The sequence below is a fragment of the Passer domesticus genome, chromosome 2 (assembly GCF_036417665.1).
Source record: "Passer domesticus isolate bPasDom1 chromosome 2, bPasDom1.hap1, whole genome shotgun sequence".
Classification (NCBI taxonomy): Eukaryota; Metazoa; Chordata; class Aves; order Passeriformes; family Passeridae; genus Passer; species Passer domesticus.
In genome coordinates this window covers 124810413-124822670 of record NC_087475.1, presented here as the reverse complement: position 1 = coordinate 124822670, position 12258 = coordinate 124810413, and the positions used below count along the sequence as shown (strand labels likewise).

Sequence of the window (12258 nt, the reverse complement as noted above, 5' to 3'; positions counted from 1 at the left end):
TGGAAAACCCTCTACTCAAATTACTGCCTGAAATATAGTTACTCATAAGGGCAAACAAAGCTTTTGCTTTGCCCATTAACCTGAGCACAAGCAGCATTAAAGAGCAGCCCAGCTGAACCCTGAGCCCCAGTGAGGATGGAGTGTTTGCTATTGCCGTGTTCCTGCGCTGCTCTCCCGAGTGCACCGGGGCTGTGTGGCTGGAATACACAACCAGCCTGATCACTATCACAAAAACAGGTTCTGTAGCCACCCTGCTGTCTGAGATGGATTTTACTGAGCTTTCAAAACTGAGGGATTGTTCCAAAACCCAGCGTGCTGCACGGAATGCAAAGGCGGTGCTGTTTTATTTGACTAAAGTTCTGAAATGTTTGTGCTCTTTACTGTGTGGAGCAGAACAAAACTTGTACAGAAAGGCAAAATAGTATGTGCATAGTAAATTTAAATTCAAAATTAGAGAGGAAAAGAAATTATGATGAGAGGTAATTTTTTTTCTCAAAGGCTGTGGCAAATTCTGCCTCTCCAAATCTTTAATCCAGTTTGGGTGGTTTTGAACGACATGTAAAATCAAAACCAATGTGAAGAACGGTTACCAGAGGGTTTGGTCAGCATGGGGGAAACCTGTCAAGCTTTAGGTTTTCCTTCAGAAGTTCTGGGCCATGGTGAGAATTGTCCCAGCAGACAGCCAACATCATTTTCTCAAGATCCTTCATGAGAGCAGTAGGCTCAAACCTTCGTGGCAGCTAGACCTTCTCTATCCACAGCTATTACTCATTCTAGATTTGTATTTTTCTTGAATCAGCAACCCTTTAAAACCATAGTTTCTTTCATATATTCAGCCAGTTCTCTGAGGTAACTCCAGAAACATTTCCAAACCAACTCTTCTTTTGAGGGTCATCTGCTGAAAAGAAGTCTGACAATTATGAAAATCAGGAAAAAAAGCTTGGGGATACCCCGCCTCACCAAGTATGATATCCATTTTTATATAATCATTTATCTTTATATTAATCTATCAATATATCAATATTAATCTTTATATTAATCTATTAATATTTTTATTAATCTATTGACTGCAGTGTTTCTTTCTGTCTTTACAGGAACTAAGCAAAGATCTCTGAATTCTTTATACCACATCCCTACACTTGGAAACCTTGGAATTATTTTAAATCTTTCAGCAAAGAGGTAGAGCAAGACCATATAAGCAAACGTTGTAGCCTTGGAGGGCAGGAGAGAAGTAAAACTTTTGAACTTCTCATCAGATGTAAGTGGGCATGTTCAGATATGATTTGCTTTTGGTTTGCCTACTAAATTTAGCACAGACTGACATTCTCATCTTTCTCTAGTGAGATTCCTCTTAGAGTAACAAAATTGAGCTGATTTTTGTAATATCTTAAGCCATAATTTCTCTATTTATTTTCGGTGGTGGCTCAGTTTAAAGCCAATCTGTAGAAATGCAACATTTTGCTAACTGATACAAAATACATAAGGTAATGTAGGGTAAAAAGTTAAAGTGAAATATTAAATACTGGAAATTGGTATTGTGAAGGAAATTTTTTTTTTCTTTGAAGCTATCTTTTATTTATGAAAATGGAAATTTTTACATTTCAGCTGAATAGAAGTATTTGTGTGCACTGTTTCCTTTTGCATTTCTTTTCATAAAACTTACCAATTCTCCCTCTATGCTAATTTTTCTCCTTTTTTTTTTTTTTTTAGCCTCTTGGTATTTAAGCTACTGGGAATGTCTCTGTCCAGAATTTTTCCTGCAATGTATAAGGTAGAGAAATGAAGCTCCATTTTCTTAAAGAAGTAGGACTTAAGGAAAACCCAGTTACTCCCTGTAACAAAATAACTTTTTCCTTTGTCCTTTGTTTCTTATGAAGAGTCTGAAATTATTTTGCGGCTTGTAGAAACTTAAAATGAAAAACACTGCTAAATCATCTGTATTATATAAACATAAAGCAAGTCTGGAAATTCACTAGGAGAGACCCAGTGTGAGTGTCATCTTGTGTGGGAGGCGTTTTGCCCAAGCACTTTCTTGTTCTGTGTTAAAAATACCTTTGGATCCTTCACGCTCGTGCCAAACAGAAAGTGCAAAGAAATTCAGGCCCTCCAGGAGACCACCTCTAGACTGAGAGGAACCATATGCTCCAGAAGCAGTGCTCTTTTTCATTCAACCAGCCTGGCATAATCCTCACATTCCCAGACTGACTCTTGTCAGCATTTAAAAAATGCATGTGGGGGCAGCTGGAGTAGTTTCCGTTCCACTTTATTTAAGCTGTGCCTCTTCTCCTGCCACAGACTTGGCAGACAAATGCCAGCCTTCTTCAGCTCTTGCTGGAGGTGGCTAAACCAAAGCCCTGGTATTGATTTTAGGATGATTTAGTGCCCCCATGTCAGGAAGATGTCCGTGGATTCTTTTATTCACGCTGTTACAGGAACGGTTTAAATTGGCAAGAATTCACAGTTCAGACTCCATCTCTAATCCATATTAGCAGAATGGCATTGCTTTTCATTAGCTGTTAAGGAATGATTTGGTGTGGGCTGTGTGCTTTCTTGTTTTGTTCTGAAGAAAGTTTAACATACCCTTGTATTGAGTTTCTTTACGCATCATGCACATATAAAAAATATTTCAACATACATCTATTTATTTCAACTTATTCCTCTCTAAGAACAAAATTCCACAGATCTCCGTATAAAGTGAGATAGACTTTGTGAGATATAAACTTTCTGAAATAAAGTGTGAATGCCTGGAGGAGAAGGAAAAGCCAAGTGCCAGACATTCAGGGCAGGGCAAAACTGAGATCAACATGTGAAAAAGGCCAACAGTTAAAATCAGACTTAATGCAGATAATCTGTGCATAATGTTTTGGGGGTTCTTTTTCACATTCTTTGGATGTTTATGTGTGCAAAGAAGTCAGGACAAGATACACTCTAAAATCTTAACATATGCGTGAAAGAATTGCAGTTTAACTGAAGTGAATGTTGGAGGCAAAAACCAACATAAAAAGTCATATTTTATAAGGAGTGAGAAATTATATTGCTACTTATGGCTATGTTGGACACAACAAAACAGAAATGTAGCTTTGGGTTCATGCTAGGCCTGAATGCAAGGAACAAGACAAATATAAACCCCAAATTGATTTCTTTTTCACCATATTTTTGTGTGAACTCCAAATACTTCTAAGATCACATGTGTGAAGTTGAAAATCCACTGGTCAGTGAACCCAAAATTAAGTAATATTAAGCAGAGTCATTTCTTTTATAACAAAATTGCATGCAGAGATGATATTGGAGTTTAGGACAGAGAGAATGCAAATGCCTTCCAGTTTCTAAGGGGGAGCTGGGTGTTGAATTTCTGTATCATCCCTGATAACCACCAAGGCACATTCAGTACAACTCAGCTTTACCATGTGCAACAGCAGTAAAAACAAACATGCCAGCTAACCCCAAGAAAGGTTAGTCAAAACTTAATCTATATTTATGCCAGGTCAAACATTCAAGAGGGAAAACAATTTTTCTGACAATTCTTGACATTTTTCCCTCTTTCTAGTTCTTGTGTTCCTTTTCCCATACGTTGAATTGCTGCAATGAGAAAATGACTGTTTCAATTTCTACAGCTAATGAATAAAATAGAGAGCACCTTGAAACTATAAGAAGATCCATCTTGAAAAATAAAACGAAGGCTTACACCTCCTTTCATCTTCCCTCAGGTAAAAGACTTGTTTGAGAGTCCTTGGTGAAAAAATCACAACTGCCTTATTCATCCCACATCCTTTTCTGGTGAAAAATGCCAAATTTATTTCTTCCACAGTAAGACTGCAGAGCTGGTATTTTATCTGTCTCACTTTTTAGGAACCTTTAAATCTCTTTGTATGTTTGTTTCACTAGCTGGTGAACCAAAAGGATTTTCAGGAGCTCTAACTTGAGAGCTTCGTGTTTCCACTGAAAATTTTGACCACAGCAGCAGAAGAAACACAACACTTGAAGTTTTACCAGACATGGTAAAAAAAAAAAAAAAAAAGAGATTATATTGATTATATTCACATTTAGGCTGGAGTTTGCTGGTGCCACGTGGAGACTGCTGAGCTCTCCCAGTGACCACTCCAACAAGGAGGGAGGGAAAGCCCTGGATTTGTCCCAGCTGTGCTGGATGATTTTCTTCCCAAAGGAGAAAGAGCTCAACAGGCACCTGTGAATTACAGCCTTGTGCAAGGGTGGGCTCTCCACATTCCCTCCCTCCCTCCATGCCTCGCTCCCTGGGCCAGGCTCTTGGACACCGAGTCTTTAAAAATATTTTAATAACAGCAGAAAATGAATGTGATGTATTGCCAGCAAAAATCTATTAATCAGTTTAAGGGTAATAAAAAGTCATTACATTCATGGAGAGTACAGGTCTGGAAAGCTGAAGGGGTGCAGGTTTGCCAGCTGCACTTCCTTTGTTGGTGCTGCTACTGAGGTACAAGAGTATTTGACTGATCCAGAGATGGGTGGGTGTAGTCCCCTTAATCATGCAAAAAAACCCCATAAATGAGCACTCTTTGTGGTAAAACAAGCATAGCTGGAGAGGTTTGGGGGCTTTTTGTTGTTGGTAAAAATGAAGAAATAAGGAAAAAATTATTATGTCCTTAGAACTTAAACATTAAAATATTTTATTAAATAAAATCCATAATTTTACCTTGGTTTAGCCTAAAACTTTCCTGTTATTTTCAAAGAAATTTGCTTTTATATTCTGTTTTTCCCATGAACATCAGCTTCTAAATGAGAAATGACCCTTCAAAATTATTTAAATACCATCCCTCTCTCCCAAAATTGAAAAGGAAATATTTTAGCATTTCCAAAATATTTCCCACCCATTTCTTTCAACCAACACTATATGTTGAATCTGCTTTCAGTTTTTCAATGGTTTTGGCACAATCCAGTTTTCCACTGAATTCTCCAATCTTTTCAAAAGAATACCTGACTTTGATCATGTGTCCCCTCATAAGAAAGAGGTGTGTCTGTCTGGGAACAGCTAATACCAAAAATAAGAGACTGCAAGTGTTTAAATGAAATTTTTGAAGAATTAGGATGCTCAGGAGGGAAGGGAGATTTTAAGGAGAGGCTTACTCTTAAATTTTATGTTCCTGTGATTTCTGAAATTATCTGGGGATCTTGACAGGATATTTCACAGGAATACATTGTATGAAATATAGAGTGGAGAGGCTCCTATTGTTGTGAATATTGTGGGGTTTTTCCCATTGTTTGGCTGCAGATAAGGTGTAGATTCTTGAAGTCTTTTTCCCTGTACTAGAGTTCTGTAGGGTTTAAAGGTCTTTAAAGTCAGATTTTCCAGAGAGAGTTGCAAAGCTCTGTACAATCCTGACACCTCCAGAGGTTGAGTATCTGCCTTCAGAAAATCCAGGAAATCCACATCTCCTCACTTTTTAATTCTTGGATTTGGACCCCAGAAGTAGTAATCAAAAAAAAAAAAAAAGGACAAATTAATATTTAATATAATAAATGCCGTCAACATAATAGAAAGCCATGGAGAAGTGGGAGGAAAACTGAAGAGCTGTTTTCATAATGACCATGATTAATATTGTGTTATTTTACAGCATCATGTTATATTTCAAACAGTGACTTAGCACAAAAGTACCATTACTGTGGGGTTTAAATTATTACTTATGAAGCTTTCTTCTGGTAGAGTGAGAATAAGGTTGGCCATATTAATGCATAAAGAATAAATGTTATTCCATTTAGGCCCACAGAGTGCTCTCCATAATCAGGCCCAGCACTGAGGACTGTAGTTTTAACATGAAAGCACCATGAAAGGTTAATCATAGCTGAAAATCCTGCTATGAGATGGTGCTTTGATGAAGGAATTCTTTATGTGCAAATGGGGGCAATTGACTCTCTCTGCACCTCTGAAGGGGTATTGATCTTCCACTTGTGCTGTGGATGCAGAGTTCTTAATTGGGCTATTTGATTTTTTGTTATGTCTAATTTCATCTGGTTTTTATTTTAGTAGGAAGAGCTCCCATTTATTGAAGGTTCTACAGCAGTTAACGAGCTTGTCATTGAAGCTAATTCTGTTTGTTTCACTGGTAGAAAGGTTGCAAAACTGCCTTATTGATTTTGCTTATAATAAAATGCTGCTTGAAACATCTGTGGCAGCTGCAAGAACGGGGACTCCATTTCAGCCTTAGAAAAAACACAAATATTTTCCAGATCTGAAGTAGCAGAACAAAATCATGTGAAGGAGGAGCATCTTTACTTTAAGGGTAAATGACTGGAGGAAGAGGAGTGGGGTTGAAATGAGTGGAGAATAGGGGAATATGTTTGATAGCTGAGTGTTTAATGACATTTCTTTCCTTGCTGGTGAAGAAGCTCAGTGGGAGGACAGCAAACTCTGGGTCTGCTGACTCTGAAAGCTCGGCAGAGGTGAGAGCTGACTGACTATTCTCTGATGACAGCTGCCTCTACGGCCTCCTTGGCAGGCCCTCCTTGGAAACCTTCCACTGGAGGCTGGAAGCTCTCTCTGCTGGACAGCCAGAGAGCTTTCATGCTTTGTGAACTGTGAAAGCTGAACTTTCTTCAAGAACAGATCCTCTGTCCCAGCAAATCATTTCCAATGCTCTGTCCTTCACAGTCCTTAGGTGCATTTTCATTAAACCCAGCCAGGTTTGTTTGCCCTGTGGAATAACTTGATCTCTGACATGTAAGATAACGTTAATGAATATGGAATTGCTATTAAAATAACATCCAGGACCAGTATCCTCTGTACAACCCAGTCAGACTTAATATTGCTTGACAATAGAGAAGAATGTGTTGCAGATAAGGGATGTCACCTGAGGTGCCTGTGAAAGGGAAGGAAATAAGAATTTTTCAGGAAAATGACCCAATGAAGTTTGCTGCAGTACCCTGGGCTGTGGGGAGCTGCCTTTGACACGTTATCCAAGAAGGAACTGTGCTTTCTACTGTGGGAGCTCCTCTTTTCCTGCAGGGCCTTGCTGTTTCCTCAAGTATTGACACATGTTCTCCTGCAGCGGCCAGAGTGAAAATGATAACACAGTGCAGGCAGTGTTTGAATTTCCATGCAAAGACCTTTCAGCTTGAATTACTGATCCAGGACACAAAGCTGGAACTCTGCTGGCTCTCTCTGCTCCACTTGCAGCTGCTTGTTCCACATTAGCAAAGGCTGGTCTGCCTTTCTAAGTGCAAGAACAGAAATGTTTCTTTTGTCCAAGCAGATGTCTTCTGGAGATAGAGATATAGAGAAAGGTCATTATAGATCCATTTTGTGCCTGGAGTAAAGCTTGGGACAGGATTTTGTCCTTGTTATTTTAATAGAACAGACCAACTAGTACTTCAGTAAAAGTAAACAGGACAAAAGTGGTCCTCAGCTTTGCCATTTCATCCCTGGTGGGGTAGCACTGGTGGCCCTAGGCCAACTGAACAACACAATCTCCCAAACTTTTATTCTCTGGGGACATTAAAAATCATCTTTCTTTATTATCAGCAATTAGGATACTGGGCATCATTCTCCTCTTTGGTGTTCCAGGATGAACTCTCTTCACACTCTAAGCTGGTCTAAAATGAAATTGTGGTTAAATTGTCAGAAGAGAGAGAGTCACATTTTCCTTTTGCCATCTTACCCTTCTTACTTCTCTTTATCCACCCTCTCAGGTAAGGCAGAATTTGCCCTGAACCTTCAGTTCCATGGTTAGTTTGGCTGTGTGGTTGCAAAGTTGCCTGTGTCAGCCTGCCAGCAGAGAGTGGTGAGGCTGCAGTGTTGCCTTAGGTTACAGCTCCTGTGAAAATCCTGCTGTAGCACACAGGTTTGATGTGTCAGCTAAGCCCAAGTAAATGATCCAGGGCTACAAGACTTCCCTGTGTCACCCATCTCCCTTCCCTCTCCTCGTATCAGATGTGATTAGTTTAAGCTTTCCATGCCTCAGATATTTTTCCTGCCCTACGTTTAACCACAATATCCTGTTCCTGCAGGTGCACGTCCTTCTTTGCAGCCAGGCTTGTGTCCATCCTGGGGGATATTTTCCAGAAGCTGGTGGATGCACTGGCTGGAAGTTGTCTCCCATGAGCACAGTAACTGCTCACAGCAGTTGCTGCGTGTTTTTCTTTCTGTAGACTCTCTCCAGAGTATTAGGACTTAAATTTTCCTTCTGTCATAATGACTGGTGCCTACTCTGTTAGAATATTTCTTCCTGAGCAGTTCATTAGCCCAGTACTTTTAGCAAAACAACATTCCTTGTACATGCTAAACAGAATCAAAACCCAGGTGGAATCAAGAGCAGTGGAGTATGAAACAATAGAGCAAGTCGACACTTTGCAGTTTCAATTCCTTCAATAGGTTAAAATTTTGATGTTTGAGAAGTTTCCAGCTCTTCTGCTTTTCACCATCTCTAGAAAGTTGAAAAGCTGAGTCATAAAGGAAATCAAGCCTTCAACATTCTAAAAACCAGTGGGTTAATGAATGTGCCAAGCATGCAGTCAGCCTTTTGCTCTGCAGAAAGTTGTACATTTTTTAGGTTGAATTTTTCATTTAAATGTATGATTGACTTGGACTCTTGGTTTTTAAGAAGTGTCTGAGGAATGTTTACTGTGCTACTTGGTTTTCTGCCCCAGTCCTGCCAAAATAATGTTGTCAGAACCAATTGTGCTTTCCAACTACTTAAAAAAATCACTTTCTTCCGAAAGGGATAAACAAGTTTTGAATCAGATTTCATATACCAAACTTCCAGCTAAACCAGGCATGTCAGGCACAAGGCCAGGAGAGATGTAGAAAAACCTGACAGAACAGAGAGCTTTCATGTAAGGTAACAATGCAGGTCGAGAAAGGCCACGAAGCAAAAGAAAAAGGATTAGAGATGTCAGATGACCAGCAGCAAAGGCAAAACCTTTCAGAAAGAAATAGTTTCTGCTGGAGGCTTTTTACAGTGGTTATGCCAATCTGGACTTCCTACTGCTTTGAGGATCTATTGGAATGAATGAGAAGTGCTGTGAAAAATGCATGTTTTCAGTACCAGAATCCATGTCTGAGACTTACACCCAGGAGCACTACTCAGCCATGGTTTCTTTTCTGACTGTACATTTTAATGTTACAAAGGTAAAATAAGTTTTTTAGCATTTGAAATTCATATTTTTAGGAAAAAAAGGTTTCCTAAAAGCACTAACAAGAGTATTAATTTAGTATCTGTCTCAGATAGCAGTTTGTTATTTGCCCTATTTAGAATGAGATTAAATCATGCCTTCATAATTTAATCCACTCAATTCAAGTTAAATATTGTCATTTAGGCTGAGAGAAGTTTCTTTCTCAAAATTGTTTACAACCTTATAAAAGAGAAGGGATTCAATTCAAAATAGAGATTTTCTCTATTGAAACCCAGTTTTCAGGCAATGTAAGAGTATTTTATTTCACATGATAGTAGCTGAGCTGTGTCTCTAAATGGTGTGGAAGAGGAGAGGTGCAGTAAGAAAGGAGAAAATGTCAGGAGGCACTTTTAACACACATTATTAGACCACAGCCCCTTCAATATGTAGATAGTTCAGGTAATTCACCTCACAGAGATAATTCATATTTAGAAACAAGTGCTTCCCTATGTGGGGCTAGCATATTGGTAAAGCAGTGGTAAAATTATATTATATAAACAGGCAAATAGGAAAAAAAAAGAGGTACAACAGGGAGGTGTTTTCATGCCCAGATTAATTTAATGATTTCTAAAGAGCCATCTTCCCTGGGGCTTGTCTTGTTATTGGTCAAACCTAAAAACCAGAGCTCTTTTGGAGCTTCCTTGTCACTTGAGAAGCCCAGGGAAGCTGGTGATTGCTCGGTGCCATTAGCCAGGTCTCTGAGAGCCACAGACCCTTCAGAAATCAGTGCCTGGAGCAGCTTTATTCAATGTGAAATTAAGTTGTACAAGATTTCCTGAGGCTCAGGGTAAGTATTCTACATCCAGCACATATTCTTTTAAAGGCATGTAATGCTTTAAAAATATAGAGGCAGCCCATGATTTTTAACCTTATCTAAAAGCAGTTTGATACACTAAAAAAAATATCGCACAAATGCAAACATCATGGTGATATATTTGCTCTTATCTGATAATGCAGAGAACATATATTCCAAAGCATCTCTCAAATGACACAGACACTACAACAGACCCCACACTGTGCCCTTTTAAAGCTTGAGGGCCTAAAAAGGTGTGATGGGGTAGGAGTTGGAACAGCAGCAAGGTCTGAGGGGAGGTGATAAAAGGGTTTTAAGTATTTTTCTCTCCTGCCCTTGCCCTAGCACAAGCCAAAAGGAGACTTGCTGGCCTGTAGCAGAGCTGTTGAGTGTTTCTGTGCAGTCTGAGGATTTTTTTTTCTCTCTAAAAATATTATATGAGTTTGCAGCATCTTGTCAGAGCAACCCATGGTTTAAAATTGCCTCCTGCCAGCTGAGTTATTGCCTGTCTTAAATCATTATTTCAACAAACCCACCAGGGCCCTGAGGCCACTAAAGGGCCTTGACCCCCTCCTCCAGGGCTCCTCCAGCCTGCCCAGAGTCCAGAACCCCCCTGGGACTGTCAGCCCCTGCCCCAGATGCCACAGCCCCACAGAGCCCAGCCTGGCCCCAGGGAGGTGCCCCAGTGCCCCTTCCCCAGGAAGGCTGAACCCCAAGGTGAAACCTTGGCTTGTTTTTCTTGGGTTTTTTGGTGGGTTTTTTTTTTTTGTTTTTTGTTTTTTTTTTTGGAATCTGCGATGTGTTTTGTCTTATTTGTCATCTCTCATTGCCAGATTCACAAAGGCACAGTCATGTTGAAAACAATTAGAAGTACAAGAATTAGGAGGCCGCCATTTGCAGCCTGTGCTTGGATGTAAAGGAGAGGGAAAAGGTTCCAGTTTCTGGCAAACAAAGGCAGAATTTTTTCTGATGGAACCTGTGATGATACACAAGCTGAAAATCATCCCCCTAGAAGGGTCACTGCGGATGAGGTTCAGAATTTTAGTTTTCTCTGGTGCTGCATGAGGGTGAAAACCCCACACCTGAAACCCTGTTACTCCAAAAGAGATTTTTGATTCTTCCAGTTCCCTGTTGCTGATTCTAAACTTTTACAGCTGGGCTATAATTTGTGCCTTCTGCCCTGATCCCAATGCTGCCAGTACAGGACAGGACCTTGCTTATCTCCACTAGATTTGTCTAAAAAGGAAACCCTAGAAAACAAATGATATCATGACTGCCGTTTGCTCTCAGCTCCTCTTTGCTCATTTGTTTTCAGCAGGGAAAAAGTGTCTAAGCATCTTTCTAATGGATGGAACCCATTCTTTCCATTCCTCTCTCTGCTTTAGAGAGGACTTGCTGCAAACAGAGAGAGGAAGAGAGAGGAATCTGACAGATTTTCTAAATACGTGGGCAAATCCTCTTTTGGATTTCTAAGTTCTTTTTTTAGGTTTGGACAGTCTGGGTTTTTATTTTTAAGTCCTTAGTTGCTTAAATGGTGTCCTTACTTCCTACTCAGTCTCTCATAACTAGATCAACACACAATTATCTGGGTGCCAGAACAATCCAATCTCTTGTTAACTTAAAAAATTAAAAGTTCCTGTAACAGATGAATGAAATTCAATTTTTAAAACAGCTACAGCCCAGAAGTACATGGAAACACTGCACCAATCAAAACCAATGAAAGGAGCCTTAAAATGGAAATGGAGCTGTGCTTAGGATGACCTAATGCTACACAAGCATGTGCTTTCTAGTATTGACTTCAAATAATTTTGTGCATTTTAAAAGGTGATAATTTAAATTTTAAGTTACTTTGACAGATGAATAATTATATTCTGCTGAAGTTCAATTAGCTTAGGAAACATAATTATTTTTTAGCTGACAAAGCAATGTTTATCTGCAAAGAGAAGCATTAAAATCCTGTAAGAAGCAGATCTTAAGTCCCTGAATATTAATTTACATAATATTCTTGCTTTGGATCAATGAGAAAGGAAGAAAATTGTGAGGAAAAATTGGAGATTGTTTTTATATAAGGAGAGAATTTTACCTTTAAGGCCAAATCATCACTTGTGAACAAAATTTTTCTCATATTTTGAAATGTCTAACAAAACAAGGGGCATTAAGTTTGTCATTATACGAAATTTTCAAATCCTCAATTTCAAAAATATTTTGCAATAGTTTGTTTCCTTATTTTATCTGGAGCCATGCAACAATAGCAGATTTTCCAGTAACTTGTGTCTTCTTTAAGGACATCTACTGTGAATTTGCATATTCTTACAGTGTGG

At 39.2% G+C, this 12258-nt stretch overlaps 1 long non-coding RNA gene across 1 annotated transcript; it reads left to right on the top strand.

Annotated features, from left to right (window-relative positions):
* The first annotated feature begins 725 nt into the window (after positions 1-725).
* LOC135295053 (uncharacterized) lies at positions 726-9043 on the top strand. Its single transcript, XR_010357100.1, has 6 exons — positions 726-963; positions 1095-1258; positions 1711-1771; positions 3615-3707; positions 6085-6257; positions 6361-9043. It is a non-coding gene; the product is annotated as an uncharacterized LOC135295053 (long non-coding RNA).
* The last annotated feature ends 3215 nt before the right edge of the window (positions 9044-12258 follow it).